We start from the raw sequence: 12,969 nt of genomic DNA, 5'->3' as shown, positions 1-12,969 counted from the left end.
CACCTAGCTGCCCCGACAACGGCAACTTCTTGAGGGAATTTCTTTGCACTCCTCCCCCATCCCAACCCCCCATCCAGGACCAGCACTAAGATGCTTTAATTACATGTATGTTGAATTAACCAAAGCAAGATCAATAAGACAGCCTTGGCAGGCTGGACAAGAGGAGAGAGAAGCTGGAGGCAGAGGGAACAGAACTTAGAGTCAGAAAGAAATGGGAATCATCTAATTCAACTCCCTCGCTTTTTTTACTGATGGAAAAACTGAGGCTGGGGTGGGAAGAGTGACTTGCCCAAGGTCACACAGACAGTGAGGAGCAGAATTAGGATTGAAACCAGGTACAGGACTCTTTCTGTTGCACCACAGACATACCAGCCTCCTGAAGCTAACTGTTGGGGGGGTTTTGTTGTAATAGATTAGACTGACCCTTTCCCCTAACCTCTCTCTTCTTCTGAAATAATGAATCAACATCAAACCAACTCTGCTATTGTTCCTGAATAGGATGTGTCTAGCTATTCCCAGTGGTCTCCCTCATTAACCCCTCTAACTTTCCTGATGCAAGTGTACCAGGCTGGCAACCCTGCCCCACCCATATTATTTCCTCCAACAGCATAGAGTTGAAGGACTAACTTTGCTTCAGCATTCAGTAAGTGTTTAATAAATACTGTTTCACTCATTTCTTAAATAAATAATGAGTATCTGAACTTGGAAAGTAACAAGTGGGAATGGAGAGAAGAGAAAGGATAAATGGAACATGAGGAAAATTGATCACCACTGTTCAAAGTAGTTTGTTCTGCTCCAAAGATATCTGTCTGTCTGAAGTTCTGGTCATGGTTGGTTCCAGCTGGCTGAGGTTAAAACTTCCTTCCTTCTTTTCTGTTAAAAAATGATCAACCAGAAGAACAGAAAGTTACAAGTGTTGTCATCTGCAATCAATATATTGGACAAGTCTAGATGTCCAGAGATATGAGTCACAGGGTCCCCAGCTCCCACGTAAGCTCCAAAGGTAATGAACATATATTGGGTAGAGGACAAATGCTATATTCAGAGATTTTCCCAGAGTAAATGCAAGGGTGGAGAGTGAGACCATAACAAGTCAATAAAGTCATTTTGGAAAAGTCCCCAAGATTAAACCTGGTCTGTGTGAGCCAAAGTTTGGGGGATCCTGGGTTACAGGCATCTGCTTTTTAATGGGGAAACAGCCTTTGGGGTGTGGATAAGAGGAGGGATATTGTTTACTAGGAAGTAATTAACATTAAGCCAAGATAAAATATATTAATTTAAAAAACTTTAAAATAACTGGACTAGAGTTAAAAAATTTTTTTTTACAAATAAGTTTTACCAATATCATTTGCTTTTATATCACAATGATTTCTGGATATCAAGGTCTCCACCCTAATGCCCTAATTCCTTTGTAGCAAAGTTAAAAATTGTTGAGCAAAAATGTCTGATGCAGTCATTACTTCTGCCTTCACAGTCCCCTGAGAGGAAGAAAGTATATTTCTTCCTTTGTTCTTCTTTTCCCAAACCAAAATTGGTCATTAAAATTACTCCTTCCTTTTAGCGATTTACATTATTGTCACTGGTCTCCCAGTTCTTCTCACTTAGTTCTACATCATTTCATAGAAGTCTTTCCATGTTTTTCTGAATTCCTCCTTTCATCCATATCTTACTGCTCAGTAATATTCCAGTTTTTTCATATACCACAATTTGTTCAGTCGTTCGCCAACTGATGGTGAACTGATGGCTTGTTTTTCACAAATCTCAGAATCACAAATTCTCAGAGTTTGAGGGGAATCTTCAGAGGGGATCCCGTCCAATATGTGCTGGAGCTGAAACCCCATCTACTTGTCTTGTCTGATCTCGCATCTCAATCAGCACAGAGCACCATGTTCCCTGGGGCTCTTCATAAATGTATCAGCCTCTGATGGTTTCTGACTGAGTACAACAGCTTCCAGCCATTAATAGGGGCTGAGTCTGGGCTGGTGGCCCCTGTTAGGGTCACTCCAACAGGCAACATGATCAGCCCTAGGATCAGTAGAAGCAACAACTGACCCTTCTCCATTCCATGATTCCCATCCCTCTGCAGGAAAAGCTTAACCTTAAGCAGCTGGTGTTCACAGCCAACAGCTGGCTTCCAATCCTTAATAAATCAATGCCCCCAGACCAGACAAGAAGAACTGTTTACCAGTCATTCTTGCATGTCTCCAGGTCTGGGGAAGGGGGGTAGCTCACAATTTGAAGTTGATCAACCACAAAAAGATTATAGATTTAGAATTTTACAGATGAGAAAAGTGAAGCCCAGAGTTGGAAAAGTGACTTATTCAAAGTTACACAGGAGGTAATTATTAAAAGTGTCATTTGAACCTAGGTTCTCTGATACCAAGTCCAGTCTCTTTTCCCTACTTACCTTTCACATCTGCCCAGAGACTGGTCCTACATCTTCACCTGCCAGCTGGACATCTCTGTAATTGGATGGGATGGATCCCTCTGGTCTCCCAGATTCAGCAGGTTCAAATATTATTGTATCCTCTCCCTCAAAAACCTTTCCCTCTTCTTAATTTTCCCATTTCTTTTATTTATTTATTTGTTTGTTTATTTATTTATTTTTTAGTGAGGCAATTGGGGTTAAGTGACTTGCCCAGGGTCACACAGCTAGTAAGTGTTAAGTGTCTGAGGTCGGATTTGAACTCAGGTACTTCTGACTCCAGGGCCGGTGCTCTATCCTCTGCTCCACTTAGCTGCCCCCCCCCCCATTTCTTTCTGAAGGCAGCTTCATCTTTCCAGTCACCCAGATTCATGATTTTGAAGTCATCCCTGACTTTTCCCAGTCATTCCCCCTACTCCATACCTAATCAGTTGCTACGTCTAGAGGTATAGTCAGTTCTAACTTTCTCACTTCAAGCACATTTCTAGCATCTATCACTTACTCTCCACTCTCAGAGCCACCAACCTATTTCAATGGAGGCAGCTAGGTGGTGCAGTGAATTCAGGAGGACCTGAGTTCAAATCCAGCCTGAGACACTTGACACTTACTAGCTGTGTGACCCTGGGCAAGTCACTTAACCCTCATTGCCCCACCAAAAAAAAAAAAGTAGTAAAATGTAGGCTTCTTGAGGGCAGAGGTTACTTCATATTTTTTTTCTTTCTATCTCCAGTGCTGCGCACACAGGAGGTGCTTAAGGAATGCTTGTCGAATGAATGCTGTCCCCACCAACAATGAGGTTCTGTGATTCATGATGTTCTCCTTGAATTGAGGTCTCAGAAAAATAGGCAACAACATCTTTGTGACTTGCCTCAGCCAAAAACATTCATTCCTGGGGTTGATGATGCTCTATCAATGGGCATCTCCATGTGATGTGGGCTGACTCTCAGACAGAAGACACAAAGGCCATCATGGGGTCTGGATTGGAAGCCTTCCCAACCTCATCAGACCTTCCGGAGTTTGTGCTTCTCTGACAAAGCCTTTGAAAAAATTGAGGTCTTTTGATGAAGATGAGAAATCACAGGTGGAGCTTGGTGGAGGCCGGTGACAGAATCGGAAGAGATGCTTAAATGGCTGGCATGGGAGCAGAGGGGATTCTCTTATCTCATTGGGTAGTAAATTTCAGGTATGTTTTCCACCACATACAATCTAGAAATTTCCTTCACATTTTCACATATTAAATAATATTGAGCAATTTAATGGACTAGTAATTCTGTGATTAGAAAATCATAGCTGGGGGCAGCTAGGTGGCACAGTGGATAAAGCACTGGCCCTGGATTCAGGAGAACCTGAGTTCAAATTTGACCTCAGACACCTGACACTTACTAGCTGTCTGACCCTGAGCAAGTCACATAACCCTCATTGCCCCACCAAAAAAAAAAAGAAAAGAAAAGAAAGAAAAGAAGAAAAGAAATGAGAATCATAGCTTATCTGGGATCATAGAAGCTTTAAAACAGAGAATGTCAGAGTTGGGAGGGACCTCAGACCAGGGAAGGTCAGATCTGGGAGGGTCCTTAGAACAGAGAATGTCAGATCAGGGAGGAGCCTTAGAACAGGAAATATCAGATAAGAGAGGGGCCTTAGAACAGGAAATGTCAGAAATGGGTTAGGATTAGCTGGTACTGGAACCCACCTCTTCTAAGTTCAATACTTTTCTGTTGTTAAGTTTTTATTTTTAAAAACAATTTTTTAATTAACTTTTTTGAATGAAGAGTCACTTTCTTTTCCAACTCGCTCCCTCCCCAATTTAGAAAGCAAAAACCAAAACAAAACAACCCAAACCAACCCTGTTAACAAACATGTACAGAGCAGCAAAACAAATTCTTAAATGTGGCCATGTCTAAAAAATTATGCGTCCATCTGTACTCTGGGTTTGTCCACTCTCTATCAAAAGTGGGATATCCTGTTTCATCACAAATCTTCTGGAGTTGTAGTCATTGTGATAATCAGAGTTCCTAAGTTTTTTGAAGTTATCTGACTTCATAATATTGTCATTGTATAAATAATTTTCCTTGTTCTGCTGATGTCACTTTGCATCAGTTCATATAAATCTTTCCAGGTTTCTCTAAAACCTTCCCCTTCATCATTTCTTATAATACAATAGTTTTCCATTACATTAACTTACTATAACTTGTTTAAACACTCTCCAATTGATGGGCACCCCCTCAATTTCCAATTCTTTGCCAACACAAAAAGAGCTACTATAAATATTTTTGTTCATGAGTCTTTGTCCTTTTTCTTGATCCCCTTGGGGTATAGACCTAGTAGCAGTGTTACTGGATCAAAGGGCATGCACAGTTTTAAAGCCCTTTGGGCAGAGTTCCAAGTTGCTTTCCAAAATGAGTGGACTAGCTGTATTAGTGTGCTGGTGTTCCCACAACACCTCCAACATTTGTCATTTCTCTCTCTCTTTTTTTTTGGGGGGGGATCAACTTTGCCAATTTGAAGGGCATAAGTTAGAAAACTACAGTTATTTTAATATGCATTTCTCTAATTATTGCTGGTTTTGCACTTTTTTCATATAGGAGGGGAAGTGAATAAACAGATATACCATTTCTACTATGTGCTAAACACCTTACAAATATTTTCTCATTTGATCCTCACAACGCAGTGAGGTATGCTATTATTATCCTTATTTTACAATTGAGGAAATGGAGATAAACAGGATCACGCAACTAGTAAATGTCTTAGGTTACATTTGAACTCAAGTCTTTCTGACTTCAGGTTCAGTGCTCTATCCACTATGCTACCTAGATAGTAATAGCTTAGATTCCTTCCTCTGAACACTGACTATTCATATCCTTTTGGACCATTTATCAATTAAGGAATTGCCCTTATTTCATAAGTTTGTATCAGTTCTTTATATATCTTAGAACTGAGAGCTTCATCAGAGAAATTTGCACTAAAATTTTTCCCCCTACTTATCTGCTTCTCTTCTAATTTTAGGTGTATTAATCAATCGATGAATAAACATTTATCAAGAATTTACTATATTCCAGGCACTGTGCTAAGCAATGAAGATAGAAAAAAGGGACAAAAGATAGTTCCTACTCTCAGGGATCTTACAATCTAAAGGGAGAGACAACATGCAGACAAATATTATACAAAAGCTTCTTGTGCAAAACCTTTTTAGTTTTATATCATTTACTTTTTTGTTTGTTTGGGGTTTTTTTGTTTTTTTGTTTTTTGTTTTTAGTGAGGCAATTGGGATTAAGTGACTTGCCTAGGGTCACACAGCTAGTAAGTAAGTGTTGTGTCTGAGGCCGGATTTGAACTCAGGTCCTCCTGACTCCAGGGCCAGTGCTCTATCCACTGCACCACCAAGCTGCCCCTTTTTAGTTTTATATCATCAAAATTGTTCATTTTACCTTCTATGATCCTCTCTGTATCTTATTTGTCTAGAATTCTTCCGTATCCATAGATATGAGAGGTGATAGTAGATATTGACAAATTTAATTCTTTGTGGGATACTCAATTTTAAAAGTATAAAGGGGTGGGGCAGCTAGGGGGCACAGTGGATAAAGCACTGGCCCTGGATTCAGGAAGACCTGAGTTCAAATTCAGTCTCAGACACTTGACATTAGCTGTGCGACCCTGGGCAAGTCACTTAACCCCAATTGCCTCAAAAAAAAAGTATAAAGGGCACCTAAGACCAAAAAATTTGAGAATTGCTGATTTAGTGTTCCCTAGGTAAACCCTTTTATCATCTGCGAAAAGTGATAATCTTGTTTCCTCTTTGCCTATGCTTATTCCTTCCATTTCTTTTTCATTGTTGTGTTTCTATAGCAAGCATTTGGGGCAGCTAGGTGGCACAGTCAATAGAGCACCAGCCCTGGAGTCAGGAGGACCTGAGTTCAAATCCGACCTCAGACACTTGACACTTACTAGTTGTGTGACCCTGGGCCAGTCACTTAACCCCAATTGCCTCACCAAAAAAAAAAAAAGGGTCAAATCTATAGCAAGCATTTGTAGCACTATATTGAATAGTAATAGTGATAATGTACATTCTTGCTTTACCCCAATCTTATTGAAAATGCTTCTAGTTTATCTCCATCAGAGATAATACTGGTTCTTGGCTTTACATAGATGCTACTTATCATATTAAGGAAAGTTCCATTTATCCCTATGCTTTCTAGTGTCTTTAATAGAAAGAAGGGATATTGTATTTCATCAAAAGCTCTTTCTGCATCTACTGATAAAATAATATCATTTTTGTTGGTTTTGTCATTAATTAGACTAATTATAGTTTTCATTTTCCTAATATTGAACCACCTGAAATTCCTAGTATTAATTCAACCTGGTAATAGTGTCTTTGTGATCTATTGCTATAGTCTCCTTGCTAATACTTTATTTAAAACTTTTGTATCTATCTTAATTAGGGAAATTGAACTAGAGTTTTCTTTCTGTTTTGACTCTCCCTGGTTCTGATATCAAGACCACATTTGTATTGTAGAAAAAAATTTTCAGGACCTCTTCTTTTCCTATTTTTTCAAACAAATTATATAATATTAGAATCAAATATTCTTGAATAGTTTGATATGCATTGCTTTAAAATCCATGAGTACTTTTTTCTTTTGGAGGGCCCTTATGGCTTGTGCATTTTCATTTTCTGATATTGGTTATGTAAGTCCTCTATTTCTTTTTTGTTTGTTTGTTAATCTGGCTGTTTTATTGTTTTAAAATTCATTCATTTTGGTTAGATTGTAATTATAATGTTACACAATTGATTAAAATAGTTCCTAAATTTTTCCTTTATTTCTTCTTAATTGGTTGTGAATTCACCTTTTTCAGTTGTTGGGTTGGTTTTTCTTTTTTTTTTGATGGGGCAATGAGGGTTAAGTGACTTGCCCAGGGTCACATAGTGTCAAGTGTCCGAGGCCGGATTTGAACTCAGGTCCTCCTGAAAACAAGGCTGTGCTTTATTCGCTGCACCACCTAGCTGCCCCCCTTTTTTTTTTTTTGCACCTTTTTCAGTTTTGAGACTGATAATTTGGTTTTCTCCTTCCTTTTGTAAAATTGTTACGTAATGATTTATTTATTTTGTTGATTTTTTCCCCTTAGCAAATTAGCCCCTAGTCTTACTTGTTAATCTTTTTTTTTTCTTTCAGTTTTGTCAATCTCTTCATTGGTTTCTTTTTCTTGGTTTTCTATTTTGGTATTTAATTTGGTTGGGGGGGGGTTAATTTGTTGGTTTTCCGGGTTTTTAACAATTGTATGACCAATTCTTTGACCTATTCTTTCTCTTTTTTATTGATGAAAGTGTCTAGAGATGTAAATTTTCTCCTAAGTATTGTTTTGGCTACATCCCCAAAATTCTGGTGTAACACCTCATCATTGCCATTCTCTTTAACCAAATTACTGATTGTTTTTATTATTTATTCTTTGATCCACCCATTCTTTAGGGCTAAGTTATTTAGTCTACAATTAATCTGTATTTGTTTTTGTAGCAGCCCTTTATTGAATATATTTTTATTATATTATCATCCATAAAAGAGTAATTTAATATTTCTTATTTTCTGCACTTGTTCATGAGGTTTTCATGCTTTAATATATGGTCAATTTCTGTGAAAGTGTCATGCAAAGTTGAGAAATAGATATGTTGCTTCTCATTCACAGTCTATCATAGCTAACTTTTCAAAAATTCTATATAGATCTTTTTTTGTTTTGTTAGATTTATCTTCATCTCAGAGTGGAAAATTGAGGTCTCCCACCATTATAATTTTACTGTTCTATTCTATCTATAACTCATTTAACTTTTCCTTTAAGTATTTAGACACTATGTAATTTGATAAAGATATGTTTAGTTATTTTTTAACTTTTTTTCTCAATTACATGTAAGCAAAAAACAATTTTTAACATTTGTTCTTTAAAATTTTGAGTTCTAAATTCTCTCCCTCCCTTCCTCCCCGAGAAGGCAAGCAACTTGATATAGACTATACATGTGTAGTCAGGCAAAACATTTCCATATTAGCCAAGTTGCAAAAGAAAAGAGTCCAAAAAAAGACAAGAATAATAAAGTTTTAAAAGTATACTACAATTTGCATTTAGACTACATCAGTTCTTTCTCTGGAGGTGAAGAGCATTTTTCATCATAAGTCCTTCAGAATTGTCCTGAATAATATTGGTTTTAATTCAAGGTCATGGTACCTTTCAGCAAAATGTAGTTTCTCTGTTTATCTCCTTTAATTATGTTTATTTGTTTTCCTATTGCTTTGTCTGAGAACATGATTGCCGTGCTTGTCTTGTTTACTTCAACTGAAGCAATCAATCAATAAACATTTATGAAGTGCCTAATATTGGGCAGCTAGGCAGCTAGATGGCACAGTGGATAGAACACACTGGGCCTGAAGTCAGGAAGATCATCTTTGTGAGTTCGAATCCAGCCTCAGACAGTTACTAGCTGTGTGACCCTGTGCAAGTTACTTAATCCTGTTTGTCTCAGTTTCTTCATCTGTAAAGTGAGCTGGAAAATCCCAAATGGGGACATGAAAGAGTCAGAAACAAGTGTCATTAGAATTGGGGGTGGAGGTGGATGGGATAGACAGGATTTTAGTTGCGACTTAAAGGAAACCAGGGAAGTCAGTAGTCAGAGAGAAGGATGAAGAATATTCCAGGCATGAGGGACAGCCAGAGAAAATGTGTGTGGAACAGCCAAAGGCCATTGTCATTGGATCAAAGAGTATGTGTTGGAGAGTATGGTATGAGACCACTGGAACGGTGGGAGGTTATGAAAGCCTTTGAATTCCCAACAGAGGATTTTGTATTTGCTCCCAGAGGAAATAGGCAGCAACTAGGAGTTTACTGAGTAGGGAGGTGACATGATCGAATCTGTCCTTTAGGAAAATCACTTTCATGACTGAATGGAAGAGGGGTTGGAGTGGGGAGAGATTTGAGGCAGGCAGACCCCGCCCCCCCCCCCCAGCAGCCATTGCAATTGTTCAGGCATGAGGTACTGAGGTGATTCATATGCACAGTTATGATTGTTAATGGTGTATTTCCCTCCATCCTATTCTCTCTCTTTTTTTTTTTTTTAGTGAGGCAATTGGGGTTAAGTGACTTGCCCAGGGTCACACAGCTAGTAAGTGTTAAGTGTCTGAGGCCGGATTTGAACTCAGGACCTCCTGAATCCAGGGCCGGTGCTCTATCCACTGCGCCATCTAGCTGCCCCATCCTATTCTCTTATACATTTTCTTCTCTCTTTTTTCCCCATCTCCTTTTTATAAAGAAGAGAGTGGTTAGAGAAAAGTGTGCTCAGCACCATGGATCTTGTATAATCTGCTTCTCCTTTCCTGTTTCTCTTCTTTTCTCCTCACCCAGAGCCCAATGACAGATTCTTATCTTTTCTATTTTTCCTCTTAAGTCTCCTTTCAAATTTGACCCTCTTTAGTTAGAGTTTATTTTGCTTAATACCAATCCCTGCCTTAACCTTCCCTCCTTCTTATTATTCCCCTTCTGATTCCTTGTTTAGTGAAATGTATTTCTGTACCTAACTCTATATATTTGTGTGTGTTCTTCCCTCCTTTGAACAATTCAAATGAGTGGGGTTCAAATATCACCACCCCCATCTATTCCTCCTTGTTTGAATTGTTTTCTACTTGAAAACCCCAATTTTGTGAGATCATTTTCTCCAACCTTTCTCCTCCTTACCCCTCTCTAGTGTATTTTTCTTCCCCCCTTTGCATTCTTCTTTTAAGATCTTCAAATATAAACAGAAACACTCTCAGGCCTTCTGTCTAATATGACTTTTCCCATGATCTCTGATGATTCTACAATTCTGATATTAGGGTATAAATAGTTTATCCTTGTTTTGTCCTGCATGATTGCTTATTTGTGGTTACTTTTTTTAAAAAAATTTTTTTGCAGGGCAATGGGGGTTAAGTGACTTGCCCAGGGTCACACAGCTAGTGTGGTTACTTTTTAAAATGTCTCTTTTGACTCTTGTGTTCGTACTTCAAATTTCTACTAAGATCTAATCTTTTTATCAGCAATGCTTAGAAATCCTCTATTTTATTAAAGATCTGGGTTTTGTTGTTGTTGTTGTTGTTGTTTTTTACCTTTTAGAATTATGCTCAGTTTTTCCAGGTAAGTTATTCTTGGCTGTAAGTCTATATCCTTTGTCTTCTGAAATATCACATTCCAAGCTCCCTGCCTCTTTATGGTCATGGTCGCTAAATTATGTGTGATCCAGACTTTGGCTCCTTGCTACTAAAATTCTTTATTTCTGGCTGCTTATAGTAGCTTTGACTTTAAGCTCTGGATTTTGGCCAAGATGTTCCTGGGAGCTTACATTTGGGGGAATTCTTTCAGGATGGTACATTCTTTCTATTTCTACTTTGCTCTATCGTTATAAGACATCTGGGTAATTTTCTTTTATGATTTCTTGAAACATAATGTTTAGGCTCTTGTTTTGGCCATGACATTCAGGCAGTCCAATGACTCTCAAATAATGCCTGCTCAAACTGTTTTCTAGGTCAGTTGTTTTTGCTATATGGGGGGGGGGGGTAATTAATAAAGTATTTTATTTTTTCCCCCGTTACATGTAAACATAGTTCTCAACTTTTGTTTCAGATTTCTCTCCCCCTCCCTCCCTCCCTCCCCTCCCCTCGACAGCAGGTAATCTGATATAGGTTTTGTGTATACACACACACACACACACACACACACACACACACACACACACACAATAACATTAATCCTATTTCTGCATTAGTCATGTTATAAGAGAAGAATCAGAGCAATGATGAAAAACCTCAAAATAGGAAAAACAACAGCACGAAAAACAAAAGAAATCGTATGGTTCATCCAGCATCTATACTCCACGGTTCTTTTTTTATTTTCTTGGATTGGGCGATCTTCTTCTATCATGAGTTGCCTGGAACTCTTCTGTACCATTGCATTGGTGAGAAGAATATAGTCCATCACAGTAGATCAACACTCGATGTTGATGATGCTGTGTACGATGTTCTTCTGGTTCTGCTCAACTCGCTCATCATCAGCCCATGCAAGACCCTCCAGGTTTCTCTGAACTCCTCCGGCTCATCGTTTCTTACAGCACAATAGTATTCCATCGTATTCCTATATCACAACTTGTCCAGCCGTTCCCCAATGGATGGGCATCCTTCTTCGACTTCCAGTTCCTTGCCACCACATACAGAGCAGCTATCGATATTTTTGTACATGTGGGTCCCTTTCCCCTTTCCAAGATTTCTTTGGGAAAAAGACCCCAAAGCGGTATGGCCGGGTCAAAGGGTATGGACAGCTTTATCGCCCTTTGGGCATAATTCCAAATTGCTCTCCAGAATGGTTGGATCGGTTCACAGCTCCACCGACGATGCGTTAGTGTTCCAATTTTCCCACAGCTTCTCCAACACGGATGATTTTCCTTTTTGGTCATTTTAGCCAATCGGATAGGTGTCAGGTGGTACCTCGGAGTGGCTTTCATTTGCATTTCTCTAATCCATAGTGATTTAGAGCATTTTTTCATAGGGGAACAGATAGCTTTGGTTTCTTCATCGGAAAACTGCCTGTTCCTATCCTTTGACCATTTCTCAATTGGGGAATAACTTGGATTCTTATCCATTTGATTGAGTTCCCTATCTATTTTAGAAATGAGGCCTTTATCAGAAGTACTGGCCACAAAAACGGTTTCCCAGCTTTCGGCCTCCCTTCTGATTTTAGACGCATTGCTTCTGTTTGTACACATGTTTTTTCATTGAACGTCATCGAAATCATCCATTTTGCATTTTAGAATATACTCTGGGCAGCTAGGTGGCACAGTGGATAAAGCACCGGCCCTGGATTCGGGAGTACCCGAGTTCAAATCCGGCCTCAGACACTTGACACTTACTAGCTGTGTGACCCTGGGCAAGTCACTTAACCCCCATGGCCCCGCCAGGGGGGAAAAAAAAAAAAAAAGAAAAGAAAAGAATAGACTCTATCTCTTGTTTGGTCATCAACTGTTTTCCTTTCCAAAGATCTGATAGGTAGACTATTCCTTTCTCTCCTAATTTACCTATGGTATCACCTCTTATGTCTAAATCGTGTATCCATTTTGACCTTATTTTAGTATAAGGTGTAAGATGTGGGTCTATGCCTAATTTCTGCCATACTATCTTCCCCTTTTCCCAGCAGTTTTTGTCAAATACTGAGTTCCTATCCCAGAAGCTGGAGTCTTTGGGGTTTATCAAACACTACATTACTGGTGTCATTGACTACTGCATTTCCTGTGCCTGGCCTATTCCATTGATCTACCCGCTCTACTTTTTAGCCAGTACCAGATAGTTTGGATGACTGCCGTTTTATAGTCAAGCTCCAGGTTTGGTACCGCTAACCCACCTTCCTGTGAATTTTTTTTTTCATGATTTCCCTGGATATTCTTGATTTTTTGTTTTTCCAGAGGAATTTGGTTAGTATTTTTTCTAGCTCTAGAAAATAATTTTTAGGTCGTCTGATTGGTATGGCACTGAAGAAGTCAATTAATTTAGGAA

The 12,969-nt window shown here is 38.8% G+C and overlaps 1 long non-coding RNA gene across 1 annotated transcript in view; it reads right to left on the bottom strand.

Moving 5' to 3' along the window:
* Positions 1–482: 482 nt before the first annotated feature.
* Positions 483–12,969, bottom strand: part of LOC122729383 — a 39,324-nt gene continuing 26,837 nt past the window's right edge. The window contains exon 3 of the long non-coding RNA XR_006353323.1: positions 483–873. This is a non-coding gene — a long non-coding RNA (uncharacterized LOC122729383). The remainder of the gene's footprint in view (positions 874–12,969) is intronic.

The sequence above is a fragment of the Dromiciops gliroides genome, chromosome 5, assembly GCF_019393635.1.
Source record: "Dromiciops gliroides isolate mDroGli1 chromosome 5, mDroGli1.pri, whole genome shotgun sequence".
NCBI classification, from domain to species: domain Eukaryota; kingdom Metazoa; phylum Chordata; class Mammalia; order Microbiotheria; family Microbiotheriidae; genus Dromiciops; species Dromiciops gliroides.
The sequence above is the reverse complement of the archived record's forward strand: the minus strand, read 5'-3'. Positions and strand labels throughout refer to the sequence as shown.